Genomic DNA, 16110 nt, shown 5'->3' with positions numbered 1-16110 from the left:
GAAGTGGAAACAGACAGCAAACTAGGCTGGAGAGAGACCTGAGACAAAGAGATCTGAATTATACGAGAGCCGACCAGGGGAAACACAAATTATGCAGTCAAGTTTCCCACATTTGGGGAAATCACAGGGGCAGCACACCCAGAGTGCAATGGGTGAGCCTTGCCCTGGGAGAAGCACCTACATGATCATAGTATCTCACCTGGCAGGTAAGTAGGAGTTGGGCTAGAGCTGGGGAGGGTCGCAGCTCGGGCACCCCCCTGTCAAGTGAAGGAGATCCAACTGAGGCAGCACAAGGGAACTCTCGAAAGAAGAACAAGGCTAGAGGAAGATCTGAGACAAAGACATCTGACTTTTACCAGAGCTGACCAGAGGAAAGCACAAACACAGTCCCCCACTACCACAAATAATGCAGTCAAGTTTCCCACATTTGGGGAAATCACAGGGGTCAGCATACCCAGAATGCAATGAATGATCCTCAACCTGGGAGAACAATCTTCATGACCATGGTATCTCCTATGCAAAATAAGTATGATTTGGGATAGAGCTGGGGAGGGCCTCTGCTCAGGCACATCTCTGTCAAGTAAAGGAGATTCAACTGAGGCAGCACAAGGGAACTCTCATCTGGGGACAACAACTGCAGGGAGAACACATATTTTCAGATGAACATGGGAGGGCAGAAGGCTGCCTAATACTGAAGCACCCCCAAACAACAAACCAAATGCAACAACTAGTGCAAGCATTCCTGGGGGAAGGCCTGCAGCAGATGGATTTGCATATGGTGATGTCATCCAAGCAGTGGGTCAAAGTTGGCTTCAACCCTCGTCTGCATATGAAAAGAAAAAAGGGATGTGCAGGGCATGGCGGCCTTTTGCGGCGCTTGGATGACCCCTAATTCACATTAAACACCTCCACCCTCCTTCGGTGTGGGGCTCATGTTGGCTATGCCCCAGCCCCTGAAGCATTCAAGCTGATTTCTTGCAGCAGCTGGGCACTGTAACAGCTCCAGAGCTGCTCTGTAAAGCATGTAAAAGGGCGTGGGCCCTGCAGCACTACCTGAAGTTTGCATTGTGCGTTGGAAGGCACAAAGTAAGCAGACGGGAGAAGTCAGGATAGTGCGCAAGGGCATAGAAGGGAGCGGCTCAAGAAAAGAGAAGTGGAAACAGACAGCAAACTAGGCTGGAGAGAGACCTGAGACAAAGAGATCTGAATTATACGAGAGCCGACCAGGGGAAACACAAATTATGCAGTCAAGTTTCCCACATTTGGGGAAATCGCAAGAGCAGCACACCAAGAGTGCAATGGGTGAGCCTTGCCCTGGGAGAAGCACCTTCATGATCATAGTATCTCACCTGGCAGGTAAGTAGGAGTTGGGCTAGAGCTGGGTAGGTTCGCTGCTCGGGCACTTCCCTGTCAAGTGAAGGAGATCCAACTGAGTCAGCACAAGGGAACTCTCGAAAGAAGAACAAGGCTAGAGGAAGATCTGAGACAAATAAATCTGACTTTTACCAGAGCTGACCAGAGGAAAGCACAAACACAGTCCCCCACTACCACAAATAATGAAGTCGAGTTTCCCACATTTGGGGAAATCACAGGGGTCAGCATACCCAGAATGCAATGAATGAACCTCACCCTGGGATAACAGTCTTCATTACCATGATATCTTCTATGCAAAATAAGTATGATTTGGGATAGGGCTGGGGAGGGCCGCTGCTCAGGCACATCTCTGTCAAGTTAAGGAGATTCAACTGAGGCAGCACAAGGGAACTCTCATCTGGGGACAACAACTGCAGGGAGAACACATATTTTCAGATGAACATGGGAGGGCAGAAGGCTGCCTAATACTGAAGCACCCCCAAACAACAAACCAAATGCAACAACTAGTACAAGCATTCCTGGGGGAAGGTCTGCAGAAGACGGATTTGCATACAGTGATGTCATCCAAGCAGTGGGCCAAAGTTGGCTGGAACCCTCATCTGCATATGAAAAGAGAAAAGGGGTATGCAGGGAATGGCGGCCTTTTGCGGCGCTTGGATGACCCTTAGTTCGCATTAAACACCCCACCCTCCTTCGGTGTGGGGCTCATGTTGGCAATGCCCCAGCCCCTGAAGCATTCAAGCTGATTTCTTGAAGCAGCTGGGCACTGTAACAGCTCCAGAGCTGCTCTGTAATGCAAGTAAAAGTTTGTGGGCCCTGCAGCACTACCTGTAGTTTGCATTGTGCATTGGAAGGCACAAAGTAAGCAGACAGGAGGAGAAATCAGGATAGTGCACAAGGGTATAGAAGGGAGGGGCTCAAAAAAAAAGAAGTGGAAACAGACTGCAAACTAGGCTGGAGAGAGACCTGAGACAAAGAGATCTGAATTATATGAAAGCCGACCAGTGGAAACACAAATTATGCAGTCAAGTTTCCCACATTTGGGGAAATCACAGGGGCAGCACACCCAGAGTGCAATGGGTGAGCCTTGCCCTGGGAGAAGCACCTTCATGATCATAGTATCTCACCTGGCAGGTAAGTAGGAGTTGGGCTAGAGCTGGGGAGGGTCGCTGCTTGGGCACCCCCCTGTCAAGTGAAGGAGATCCAACTGAGGCAGCACAAGGGAACTCTCGAAAGAAGAACAAGGCTAGAGGAAGATCTGAGACAAAGAAATCTGATTTTTACCAGAGCTGACCAGAGGAAAGCACAAACACAGTCCCCCACTACCACAAATAATGCAGTCAAGTTTCCCACATTTGGGGAAATCACAGGGGTCAGCATACCCAGAATGCAATGAATGAACCTCACCCTGGGAGAACAATCTTCATGACCATGGTATCTCCTATGCAAAATAAGTATGATTTGGGATAGGGCTGGGGAGGGCCGCTGCTCAGGCACATCTCTGTCAAGTTAAGAAGATTCAACTGAGGCAGCACAAGGGAACTCTCATCTGGGGACAACAACTGCAGGGAGAACACATATTTTCAGATGAACATGGGAGGGCAGAAGGCTGCCTAATACTGAAGCACCCCCAAACAACAAACCAAATGCAACAACTAGTGCAAGCATTCCTGGGGGAAGGCCTGCAGCAGATGGATTTGCATATGGTGATGTCATCCAAGCAGTGGGTCAAAGTTGGCTTCAACCCTCGTCTGCATATGAAAAGAGAAAAGGGGCGTGCAGGGCATGGCGGCCTTTTGCGGCGCTTGGATGACCCCTAGTTCGCATTAAACACCTCCACCCTCCTTCGGTGTGGGGCTCATGTTGGCTATGCCCCAGCCCCTGAAGCATTCAAGCTGATTTCTTGCAGAAGCTGGGCACTGTAACAGCTCCAGAGCTGCTCTGTATGGCAAGTAAAAGGGTGTGGGCCCTGCAGCACTACCTGTAGTTCGCATTGTGCGTTGGAAGGCACAAAGTAAGCAGATGGGAGAAGTCAGGATAGTGCGCAAGGGCATAGAAGGGAGCGGCTCAAGAAAAGAGAAGTGGAAACAGACAGCAAACTAGGCTGGAGAGCTCTTCTGTCTATATTTTGCAAACCTGCTCTTGTCCTCTCCAGCTACTCCATGTAGATTTGACGTCTGGAAAGGTGCATAACCCACTGACAAGCAGGCACACTCCTGCATGAGTTTTCTCTCTCACTAGCTGGATGATACACAATCATTTGCATGTGCTCCACCTCCGACACACCACCCACCCAACCACCCAGTGACCAGAGCCACCCACAAGCCAACTGGCTCTGTGATTTAATTTGCACAGTGTAGTCATCCAGGCAGCATGTCCTTCTCAATGGAAGGATCTCTGGTTCCATGGAATCTTCCACATTGGAATGCTGCGGAATAAAAAGGATTTAAATATTCAGCTTGCTAGCATTCAATGTACCTGCGGCTTGGCTTTAGCACATGGGTCTTCATCCTGTGGCCCTCCAGCTGCTGTGAAACTACACATCCCAGCATGCCCTGCCACAGTTTTGCTATTAAGGTATGCTAAAACTGAGGCAGGGCATGCTGGGATGTGTAGTTCCACAGCAGCTGGAGGGTCGCAGGTTGAAGACCCATGTTCTAGCATGCCTGTTCTATGATGCATGTACCGTGATGTCACAATCAGCTTGGAATGGGGTGTCTAGCAGGCATTTGCTGACAGACACTTGAGGGAGACACACATCAGGAGATGCAGCATATCGGAGGTCTTCGATGCCTTTTCAGCAAATGCACACCACCTGCTGCTGGTCTGGACACAAAACAATGCCCACAATCGAAGTCCCAAAATGCCCAACTACAGGATTCATGTAAGTAGTGAATTTAGGAATGAATTTAGAAGTAGGAAATTAAGTTAGTTCACAAGTACATTCAAATTCAGATCTAAAGTCTAGGTAGGCCTCACGTCCTGGCAGCCCCCAGCACTTAAAAATGCCTTGATTAGAGGTAGAGAATTAAATGTAGATAAAAAGTAGACACAAAATAAGACTCCACAGAGCAGTTATCAGGTGTCTTTATCAATTGTTGCATTTAAAAAATCAAGCAATTAGGGAACACAATGTTGCAACAATGTAACCCTATTTGCAAAATAGTACTAAATAAGTTTGTCGATGTAAGACATTTGCAAAGGCGCATCCAAAACACGCTGGAAAATGCAACTGAATCTGTTTTTGGAGGCTAGAATAGGAAATGTGCATCGGTCCTACAAGTACTGAAAGCTCTTCTACCATCTCCCTTTGTACATTCAAATTCAGATCTAAAGTCTAGGTAGGCCTCACGTCCTGGCAGCCCCCAGCATTTAAAAATGCCTTGATTAGAGGTAGAGAATTAAATGTAGATAAGAAGTAGACACAAAATAAGACTCCACAGAGCAGTTATCAGGTGTCTTTATCAATTGTTGCATTTAAAAAATCAAGCAATTAGGGAACACAATGTTGCAACAATGTAACCCTATTTGCAAAATAGTACTAAATAAGTTTGTCGATGTAAGACATTTGCAAAGGCGCATCCAAAACACGCTGGAAAATGCAACTGAATCTGTTTTTGGAGGCTAGAATAGGAAATGAGCATTGGTCCTACAAGTACTGAAAGCTCTTCTCCCATCTCCCTTTTCTGAAAAGCCATTTAATATATGGTTCCCAGATAGGGGACATATCAGATATTGCCTTTCAAAAGCAGCAAATATCATACCACTTCTATTGCCATCAAAGATAAACATTGATTGTTTTCAGATATTGGATTGAAAAAGCAGTCTTTATTGACATAAAGAAGCAAAAAAACATTCATAAACATTACACACATAAGTACCGTGTTGCAGCACAGCCAAAACACAATACAAATGCTGTCGGTATAGTACAGTTCAAGAACTACAGCATAGGCCAGCCTACACTATAAATCATGAACTGCACTATACATTTAAACAATACAATAATACAACAGTTAATAAGGCTATGGGTGTGGTGTGTAAGAGGGTGAAGGAATCACAAGCCAGAAGCTTTATTGAAAGACAGACACATATAAAGGGAGGATTAATAAATACAAAGATATCCTTTACTATAGAATGTAGTCCAATCCGGTCTTTCAACTCTTCCACAACTGAAAAACGGATAGTGTTCCCAAGCCTTCCATCCTGGAATATCTTCAGTCTCTCGCCAATGAAGAAAACAATCCCTCCAGCAGACTCTTCAACCACGATACAAGATCACAGCCAAAAGGGCGAGAAGCAACTACACTTGCGTTTAACCAAAATGGCTAAAACTTAGTGAAGGAAAGTGCAGTGCACCAAAACATAAGCTGACACAATCATGGAGAATGCGCCAGCATATATGCTCTTCTATCTATATTTTGCAAACCTGCTCTTGTCCCCTCCAGCTGCTCCATGTAGATTTGACGCCTGGCAAGGTGCATAACCCACTGACAAGCAGGCACACTCCTGCATGAGTTTTCACTCTCACTAGCTGGATGATACACATTCATTTGCATGTGCTCCACCTCCGACACACCGCCCACCCAACCACCCAGTCACCAGAGCCACCCACAAGCCAACTGGCTCCGTGATTTAATTTGCACAGTGCAGTCATCCAGGCAGCATGTCCTTCTCAATGGAATAATCTCTGGTTCCATGGAATCTTCCGCATTGGAATGCTGCGGAACAAAAATGATTTAAACATTCAGCTTGCTAGCATTCAATGTACCTGCGGCTTGGCTCTAGCACATGGGTCTTCATCCTGTGGCCCTCCAGCTGCTGTGAAACTACACATCCCAGCATGCCCTGCCACAGTTTTGCTATTAAGGTATGCTAAAACTGAGGCAGGGCATGCTGGTATATGTAGTTCCACAGCAGCTGGAGGGTCGCAGGTTGAAGACCCATATTCTAGCATGCCTGTTCTATGATGCATGTTCCGTGATGTCACAATCAGCTTGGAATGGGGTGTCTAGCATGCATTTGCTGACAGCCACTTGAGGGAGACACACATCAGGAGATGCAGCATATCGGAGGTCTTCGATGCCTTTCCAGCAAAATTCACACCACCAGCTGCTGGTCTGGACACAAAACAATGCCCACAATTGAAGGCTCAAAATGCCCAACTACAGGATTAATATAAGTAGTGAATTTAGGAATGAATTTAGAAGTAGGAAATTAAGTTAGTTCACAAGTACATTCAAATTCAGATCTAAAGTCTAGGTAGGCCTCACGTCCTGGCAGCCCCCAGCATTTAAAAATGCCTTGATTAGAGGTAGGGAATTAAATGTAGATAAGAAGTAGACACAAAATAAGACTCCACAGAGCAATTATCAGGTGTCTTTATCAATTGTTGCATTTAAAAAAATCAAGCAATTAGGGAACACAATGTTGCGACAATGTAACCCTATTTGCAAAATAGTACTAAATAAGTTTGTCGATGTAAGACATTTGCAAAGGCGCAAACAAAACACGCTGGAAAATGCAACTGAATCTGTTTTTGGAGGTTAGAATAGATGCAGGATCAAGTAGCTCAATGGGTAGGGTATTTGATTAGAATTCAACAGGTTATAGGTTTGAATCCTGGGTATGATAGTTTGAGGTGTTATTTAATAAAGTATGTTTATATATTAGTCACACATGGTTTACTTGTACAAATGGCATGTCACCAGTTAGTGCTGACTGCTGATATGCCATTTGCACAAACACGCCATGTGTGACTGTATATGCATTTAAGGAGGGCACCCCGGCAATACCACAAACCATTGAGTGTCAAGTATACTAGATATATCTTCATATCTCATGTGCTTTCTCTGAGACCAATCTTGTTATGCCCCTTCCCCACAAGGCATGCGCCTTTTGTCCATATTGCAAAAATGGGGAGGGGGGGGGGCATATAATTATCTGTCACAGGGCACCAAAAAGTCTAGTTATGGCTCTGGTATGCATTATGCATTCTGGCAGACCATATCTCCAACACTGGCTGGTTGGAATAGAAATCCGGTTATCTATGTGAGCAAATGACCATCAACGATTTACTCTCAAACACTAGAAAATGGACAAAAATGGTCCCCTAAACAAATTGGTTAAATTTTGGGTTTAACCAATTTGTGTAATGACCATTTTTGACCACTTTTCTAGTGTTTGGGAGCAAATGGTTAATTGACATTTGCTCCTATACATTACCAGATTTTCATTCCATCCATCCAGACTGGATAGATAGCCTGACAGATAATTGTGTAGTGTACGCCCAGGATAACTGTCAGTTGTGCTTTCTTTTATGACGGCACATAAATGGGTGGGCAGATCCAGAGCAAGCACTGCCCACTCATGCATAGTTGTCAACTGATGTGAAGTTCCAGTGGGCAATCTCAGTTATAAAGAAAAGTATCTGGAAATTGTCCCTAGTTTAAAAAAAAAATAAAAAAAAATTGATCAACTCCATTTATTTAGTATGATATCCCAGGTGACAGGATGCCGGCAGTCAGAACAACATACTTTATTAAATAACACATCTCAAACTACCATACCCAGGATTCAAACCTATAACCTGTTGAATTCTAATCAAACACCCTACCTATTGAGCTATTTGATCCTGCATAAAAATTGTGAACATTATATGAAGCTATTGGTACTTTGAAAAAAAAAGTATCAGCATTACAACGCAGCAGATCCATGCAGTTTGCAGCCACACACTACATGTATCTGCTCAGCCACAATGCTGATTATTTCTTCACAAAGTACAAGGTGAGCTCCAAACAGAATTCTCTAGCTTAGAATTATGCCAAACCTAGAAGTCGGGCCCCCCACCCTGGGATCCCCCAGAGGGAGGCCTGCACCGTCATGCGGCAGGCTTGTCCGTTTTGGAAGCAGGCTGATGGGCAGCCCAGGCTTGCTTCAGTCTGGGCTTGGCAGGTCTGGAAGCATGAGCTTGCTTTGGGTATGCCTGACCTTGGGTACGCTTTACCTTGAGGATGAAAGGGCCAAGGGAAAGTACTTTTAGCCTTCTGCGTGGTAGGAGTCATACTAGGTAGGCAAGCTGTTTTAGCAGTAGCCAGATCAGCTACAATCTTATTGAGGTCTTCTCCAAAGAGAGTGTCTCCCTTGAAAGGAAGCACCTCCAGGGTTTTCTTGGAATCCATATCCACCGACCAGGATCTCAACCAGCTGTATAAAGTATTACCTTGGAACTGGCTCTCCACTCCCCATTATCTGGTTATCATGGCTTCCTCCGCCAGTGTCCAGACTCGCTTGCTGAAGCTCGGCCACTTCTTCCTAGCAGCAGGCTCCTGGATCACTGGGCAGCAGAGGTGCTTGGGAGCCAGAAGGGGGCGGAGCAATCAGGCAGGCAGTTGCAGTGCTGCCCAGCTATCTGTGGTGTGAGAAGAAGCAGGGGCACCCCACCGCTTGCAGTGCTGCAGCTAGCGGTGGTGGCAGCGGCGAGGCTGCTGGGCTGGGTCTTGAAAAAGGTGGAAAGAAGGGTGTTACGGCATGGAATGTACAAACTGCGAGACCCTGCTGGTAGCGCCTTTGTCTATTTAGTAGGAAGGGCACGTAACAGCCGGAGGGCAATGGAGGAAGCCCCTTTAGGGCTGGAGCCCGGCGGCTACTGACTCCGTTGTCTCTGGCAGTTCCGCCCCTGGACTAGAGGAATGGTCAAGAACATGGCAACATTTAATGCCAAAAAATGCAAAATCATACACGTCTCAAAAATACAAAGGCTAACTATAATATTAAGGGCATTATAATGGCAAGAGGAAGCTATCTAAGTATTACTATTTCAGGTGAGCAATGTAACAAAGCAATAGGAAAGGCAAGTCAGATGCTTGTTTGCATAGGTAAAGAACCAGTAGCAGAAAAAAGTAATACAGGTTGAGTATCCCATATCCAAATATTCCGAAATACGGAATATTCCGAAATACGGACTTTTTTGAGTGAGACTGAGATAGTGAAACCTTTGTTTTTTGATGGCTCAGTGTACACAAACTTTGTTTAATACTCAAAGTTATTAAAAATATTGTATTAAATGAACTTCAGACTGTGTGTATAAGGTGTATATGACACATAAATGAATTCTGTGAATGTACACACACTTTGTTTAATGCACAAAGTTATAAAAAATATTGGCTAAAATGACCTTCAGGCTGTGTGTATATGGTATATATGAAACATAAATGCATTCTGTGCTTAGATTTAGGTCCCATCACCATAATATCTCGTTATGGTATGCAATTATTCCAAAATACAGAAAAATCCGATATCCAAAATTCCTCTGGTCCCAAGCATTTTGGATAAGGGATACTCAACCTGTAATGCCACTGTATAGGTCCTTGGTACAGCCACATTTAGAATCCTGTGTTCAGTTCCAGAAGCCATATTTCAAGCGCCTTGAGTCCTGTTGGAGAAAGAGCACTATATAAATAAATAGTATCAAAATTTGTTTCACGGCACCCCTAGGCCAAAGTTTTTTTTATTGAGAAATTCAGAAAAAAATATAAAATTAAGTAAATTGTGTTTATAGCATGTCATCCTCAGGTTCAGTTATGTTGTGAGGGAATGGTTTTGCCAATTTAATAAAGTATAAATAATTTTAATTGGTCCTGGACCACCAAACTTTGCTACCAGTGCAAGAACCCCAGTTTGGAAACTACTGCCATAAAATAAACCTTTTTTGTTTTTTTTAAACTACATGTAATACACCTTAGATCTCAGTTCCTAAAAGGTTTTAAACCCTTGCATACAGTAAACTACACATATTTAAAAATCCTACACCGGGCACAAGTGCTCACGGGCCAATTTCATGGCAGTCTCGGATAGGAGGGCATTGTGGATTCATCAAGGGAATGCTGATGCTGACTCCAAGAAGCCTCTTCAAGATCGCAGGAGCAGAGTCCTCTGCTTCTGCCAAATCCACTGCATGACGCTGGGGCTCTCTTGCAGGAGCCCACACCAGTGGGGGGCACCAGGGGTGGAACTACTGGCAGGGCAGGCAGTGCATTGCACTGGGGCCCCGCCGCACTCAAGGGCCCACAGCCGCCGGCATTACAATGAGTCACAATGACTCATTGTATCATGCCGCAGCCGCACACCAGTGCTCCCGTCGGGTCTGCGTCCTGCGACTCCCGCCGCCCGTCGTAACGAACAGATCAGGCCAGGGCACTACGGGCAGCAGCCGCAGCACCAGACACGCTGCCGCCTCTGTAACACACGAAGAGGGAGGAGGGTCGCTTGGAGATGAGAGGAGCAGCGGCACGGGGGGGAGGAGTAGGAGGAGGGAGGTGAAGGAAGGAGCCGCAGCAGCGCTTTGTTACTGGTGGAGGCGCTGCTGCTGCTGCCCCTCTGCTTCACTATAGGCTGTCTTCCGAGAACAGCCTATAGTGAAGCAGAGGGGCAGCAGCAGCAGCGCCTCCACCAATAACACAGCGCTGCTGCGGCTCCCTCCTCCACCTCCCTCCTCCTCCTTCTCTACTGCCCGGGAATCGTCAAGCTGCACGAGGAGCCTGAGCCAGCGGAGAGGGTAAGTATAATTCTTCTTTCTTTCTTTCTTTCTTTCTTTCTTTCTTTCTTTCTTTCTTTCTTTCTTTTTTTCGTCTCTTTCTTTCTTTGTTGGGACTGCCTGCCGCTATGTGTAAAAAGGGGGAATCTGCCTGCCGCTATGTGTAAAAAGGGGGAATCTGCCTGCCGCTATGTGTATAAAGGGGGAATCTGCCTGCCGCTATGTGTAAAAAGGGGGAATCTGCCTGCAGCTATGTGTAAAAGGGGGGAATCTGCCTGCAGCTATGTGTTAAAAGGGGGAATCTGCCTGCAGCTATGTGTAAAAAGGGGGAAGCTGCTTGCCGCAATGTGTAAAAAGGGGGAATCTGCTTGCCGCAATGTGTAACAAGGGGGAATCTGCCTGCCGTAATGTGTAACAAGGGGGATGCTGTCTGCCGTAATGTGTAACAAGGGCACGCTGTCTGCCATAATGTGTAACAAGGGCAAGCTGTCTGCTGTAATGTGTAACAAGGGCAAGCTGTCTGCTGTAATGTGTAAAAAGTGTACGATGTCTGCCATTATGTGTAACAAGGGCAGGCTGACTGCTGTTATGTGAAAAAAGTGTACGCTGTCTGCCGCTATGTTTAACAAGGGCAGGCTGTCTGCCGTTATGTGTAAAAAGTGTACGCTGTCTGCCGCTATGTTTAACAAGGGCAGGCTGTCTGCCGTTATGTGAAAAAAATGTACGCTGTCTGCCGCTATGTGTAACAAGGGCACGCTGTCTGCCGTTGTGTAAAAAAGGGGGATGCTGTCTGCCGTAATGTGTAAAAAGGGGACGCTGTCTGCTGTAATGTGTAAAAAGAGGACGCTGTCTGCTGTAATGTGTAAAAAGAGGAATCTGTCCGCCGTAAGGTGTAAAAGGGTCTCTTGAAAGGAAGGCTGCGCTTGAGAGGAAATTAGCAATATCCACTAAATGTACTCAATTAATAACAATTTATTAAAAACATATATTTACTTAAAAAACAGTGATATTATGTGCAATTACATTATACCATATGCATGCTATGGAGTTGTAAATTTTACCCAGGTGTTATTCCGGACATGTATCATAAGACTCTGGAGGATCTGTTTCAAATATTGCCCAAAGACGGTTTATAACCAGTAATTTTCCACTATATAAGTCCCATTCAAATGGTACCAGAAGAGTCCTTTGTAAATTCCTTTGAAAAAGCTGCAAGGCATATGCAGCGAAACGCGTCAGGTTATCTGGATACTGCATGCTTTGAGCACGACTATCTTCAACCGGATCTGAACCAGCCCACAACAATTTCCAGCTACCCAGAGGAACTCCAGAGAGGCACCATCCAAACACCGCATTGCATGAGGTACCCACAAACTTTGGGACATTTACATCTTTTAAAATCCTCTAGCGGTCCATGGAATTTACAAAGGACTCTTCTGGTACCATTTTTGCATGCAGGGGTGGGGCTCCAATGCCGTTTCTTGCACACACTGCTAAAATGTCTAGTTACGGCACTGTTGCTAGGTATCCACTTTCCTGAGCAGGCCCCCCTCACCAGATCCTCTCCAGGGGTGAGGGGGTGGACTTGGATGGGAAGGGATGGGGGGGGGGCCCAAGCCATTTTGTCGCACATGGGCCCACTGCTCGCTAGTTCCGCCACTGGGGGGCACGTCTAAAACTCTTCAGTCAGTTCTGGATTCATTCGGACCTGGACTCGTGGGTTTTACAAATAGTGTTCCAAGGGTACAAACTGGGGTTTCAAGAAGTTCCCCCTCACCGATTGTTCAAATCAGCCTTAGTCAGCAGGGAGAAGGTTTTTATTCAAGCCTCTTAGTGGTCCCGAAGCCGGACGGCTCAGTCAGACCAATCTTAAATCTGAAATCCCTTAATTTCTACCTAAAGAAATTCAATTTCAAGATGGAATCTCTCAGGGTAGTGATCTGCAGTCCGGGGGATAAAGGAGATTTCCTGGTTTTGGTAGACATAAAGGATGCCTACTTACATGTTCCCATTTAGCCACTGCATCAAGCTACCTGAGGTTTGCAATTCAGGATTGTCATTACCAATTTCAGACGTTGCCGTTTGGTCTGTCCACGGCTCCGAGGATTTTCACCAGGGTGATGGCGGAAATGATGGTTCTCCTTCGCAAGCAAGGAGTCACAATTATCCCGTACTTGGATGATCTCCTGATAAAGGCGAGATCCAGGTACCAGTTGGTGCAAAACATCTGCTCTCCCTGACAGTTCTTTAACAACATGGTTGGCTCCTAAACTTGCCAAAATCGCAGTTGGTCCTAATGACGCGGTTGTTGTTTTTGGGAGTGATACTGGACACAGAAGAGGTTTTCTTCTAGTGGAATGGCTCTGGAGATCCAGAGTCTGGTCAAACAAATTCTGAAACCAGCAAGAGTGTTAATCCATCAATGCATTCGGTTGCTGGGGAAGATGGTTGCGGCCTACGAGGCCATTCAGTTTGGCAGACTCCATGCCAGAGTGTTCCAGTGGGACCTGTTGGACAAGTGGTCCGGATCCCACCTACACATGCACCGGAGGATAATCCTGTCTTCCAAGACCAGAATCTCACTCCATTGGTGGCTGCACAGTTCTCACCACCTAGAGGGGCGATGGTTTGGGATCCAGGACGGGATCCTAGGGACCACGGATGCAACCCTCCGAGGCTGGGGAGCAGTCACACAGGGGGAAAACATCCAAGGAAGATGGTCAAGTCAGGAAAGTTGTCTCCACATAAATGTTCTGGAGTTAAGGGCCATTTAATAACTGCAGACACAGTACGCACTGGGACGGGTGCCCAGCATCCTCTACGGACTAAGAGAAAAGGATTTACCAGTAGGTATTAAAATCCTATTTTCTCTAAAGTCCTAGAGGATGCTGGGGACTCCGTAAGGACCATGGGGATAGACTGGCTCCACAGTAGACATGGGCACTTTAAGAAAGACTTTAGTTCTGGGTGTGCACTGGCTCCTCCCTCTATGCCCCTCCTCCAGACCTCAGTTTGATACTGTGCCCAGTGGAGACTGGGTGCTTTTCAGGAGCTCTCCTGAGCTTTCTGACAGAAAGTATTTTGTTAGGTTTTTAATTTTCAGGGAGCACTGCTGGCAACAGACTCCCTCATCGAGGGACTGAGGGGAGAGAAGCAGCCCTACTCTCTGAGTTGCAAGGTCCTGCTTCTTAGGCTACTGGACACCATTAGCTCCAGAGGGATTGGTACGCAGGATCTCACCCTCGCCGTCCGTCCCAGAGCCGCGCCTCCGTCCCCCTCGCAGAGCCGGAAGATAGAAGCCGGGTGAGTATGAGAAGAAAAGAAGACTTCAGAGGCGGCAGAAGACTTCATGATCTTCACTGAGGTAACGCACAGCACTGCAGCTGTGTGCCTTTGCTCCCATACACCTCACATACTCCGGTCACTGTAAGGGTGCAGGGCGCAGGGGGGGCGCCCTGGGCAGCAATATAAACCTCTTTCGCAAAAATATAACATATATACAGCTGGGCACTGTATATATGTATGAGCCCCCACCAATTTTACAGTTTAAGCGGGACAGAAGCCCGCCTCCAAGGGGGCGGGGCTTCTCCCTCAGCACTCACCAGCGCCATTTTTTCTCCACAGCACCGCTGAGAGGAAGCTCCCCGGACTCTACCCTGCTTATACCACGTTAGACAAGAGGGTTGAAAAGAGGGGGGGGGGGGGGGCACATAATTCGCAAATTACATACAGCAGCACTACTGGGCAAACATTAAGTTACTGTTTTATTCCTGGGTTATATAGCGCTGGGGTGTGTGCTGGCATACTCCCTCTCTGTCTCTCCAAAGGGCCTTGTGGGGAAACTGTCTTCAGAAAAAGCATTCCCTGTGTGTGTGGTGTGTCGGTACACGTGTGTCGACATGTCTGAGGAAGAAGGCTATATTAGAGAGGAGCGGGAGCAAATGAATATGGTGTCTCCGCCGACAGCTGATTGGATGGATATGTGGAATGTTTTAAATGCTAGTGTAAACTCATTGCACAAAAGATTAGACAAGGCAGAAGCTTTGGGACAGTCAGGGTCTCAACCCATGCCTGATCCTATGTTGCAGGGACTGTCAGAGTCTCATAAGCGCCCACTATCCCAGTTTGTTGACACAGATACCGACACGGATTCTGACTCCAGTGTCGATTACGATGATGCAAAGTTACAGCCAAAATTGGCAAAATCCATTCGATTTATGATTATGGCAATAAAAAATGTTTTGCACATAACAGAGTAACCCCCTGTCGCTGACAAGAGGGTACATATGTACAAGGGAAAGAAGCCTGAGGTAACCTTTCCCCCCTCACACGAGCTGAACGAGTTATGTGAAAAAGCTTGGAAATCTCCAGATAAAAGACTGCAGATTTCCAAAAGGATTCTTATGGCGTATCCTTTCCCATCAACGGATAGGTTACGATGGGAATCCTCCCCTAGGGTGGACAAAGCATTAACACGCTTATCCAAGAAGGTAGCCCTCCCGTCCCAGGATACGGCTACCCTCAAAGAGTGTGCTGACCGCAAACAGGAGATTACCCTGAAGTCCATTTATACATATTCAGGTACCTTACTCAGACCGGCAATTGCGTCGACCTGGGTGTGTAGTGCTGTAGCGGCATGGACAAATGCCTTATCTGAGGGGATGGATAGCCTAGACAAGGATACTATTTTATTGACCCTGGGGCATATAAGAGATGCTGTCCTATATATGTGTGTATGCAAACTACCGGTGGTGCTGCAGGGCCCACACCCTTTTACTTGTCTTGTAGAGCAGCTCTGAAGCTGTTACAGTGCCCAGCTGCTGCAAGAAATCAGCTTGAATGCTTCAGGGGCTTGGGCATGGCCAACATGAGCCCCACACCGAAGGAGGGTGGGGGTGTTTAATGCAAACTTGGGGTTATCCAAGCACCGCAAAAGACCGCCATGCCCCGCATGCCCCTTTTCTCTTTTCATATACAGATGAGGGTTCCAGCCAACTTTGGCCCACTGCTTGGATGACATCACCGAATGCAAATCCGTCTGCTGCAGACCTTCCCCCAGGAATGCTTGCAATAGTTGTTGCATATGGTTTAATGTCTGAGGGTGCTTCAGTATTAGGCAGCCTTCCGCCCTCCCATGTTCATCTGAAAAGATGTGGTCTCCCTGCAGTTGTTGTCCCCAGACGAGAGTTCCCTTGTGCTTCCTC

General features: G+C 46.7%; 6 non-coding genes across 6 annotated transcripts; all 6 read right to left on the bottom strand.

The window, feature by feature from the left end:
- Positions 1-51: 51 nt before the first annotated feature.
- On the bottom strand, positions 52-214 carry LOC134952572 (U1 spliceosomal RNA). Its single transcript, XR_010185066.1, has one exon. It is a non-coding gene; the product is annotated as a U1 spliceosomal RNA (small nuclear RNA).
- A 152-nt stretch (positions 215-366) lies between these two features.
- LOC134951533 (U1 spliceosomal RNA) lies at positions 367-530 on the bottom strand. The gene has a single exon (XR_010184256.1). It is a non-coding gene; the product is annotated as a U1 spliceosomal RNA (small nuclear RNA).
- A 671-nt stretch (positions 531-1201) lies between these two features.
- On the bottom strand, positions 1202-1364 carry LOC134952845 (U1 spliceosomal RNA). Its single transcript, XR_010185233.1, has one exon. It is a non-coding gene; the product is annotated as a U1 spliceosomal RNA (small nuclear RNA).
- A 152-nt stretch (positions 1365-1516) lies between these two features.
- LOC134951981 (U1 spliceosomal RNA) lies at positions 1517-1680 on the bottom strand. The gene has a single exon (XR_010184612.1). It is a non-coding gene; the product is annotated as a U1 spliceosomal RNA (small nuclear RNA).
- Positions 1681-2353: 673 nt separating this feature from the next.
- Positions 2354-2516, bottom strand: LOC134952253 (U1 spliceosomal RNA). The gene has a single exon (XR_010184818.1). It is a non-coding gene; the product is annotated as a U1 spliceosomal RNA (small nuclear RNA).
- Positions 2517-2668: 152 nt separating this feature from the next.
- On the bottom strand, positions 2669-2832 carry LOC134950586 (U1 spliceosomal RNA). The gene has a single exon (XR_010183480.1). It is a non-coding gene; the product is annotated as a U1 spliceosomal RNA (small nuclear RNA).
- Positions 2833-16110: the final 13278 nt, after the last annotated feature.

This window comes from Pseudophryne corroboree, chromosome 8 (assembly GCF_028390025.1).
Source record: "Pseudophryne corroboree isolate aPseCor3 chromosome 8, aPseCor3.hap2, whole genome shotgun sequence".
Taxonomy (NCBI): domain Eukaryota; kingdom Metazoa; phylum Chordata; class Amphibia; order Anura; family Myobatrachidae; genus Pseudophryne; species Pseudophryne corroboree.
Note: the sequence above shows the minus strand (reverse complement) of the source record. Positions and strands in the feature narration are given on the sequence as shown.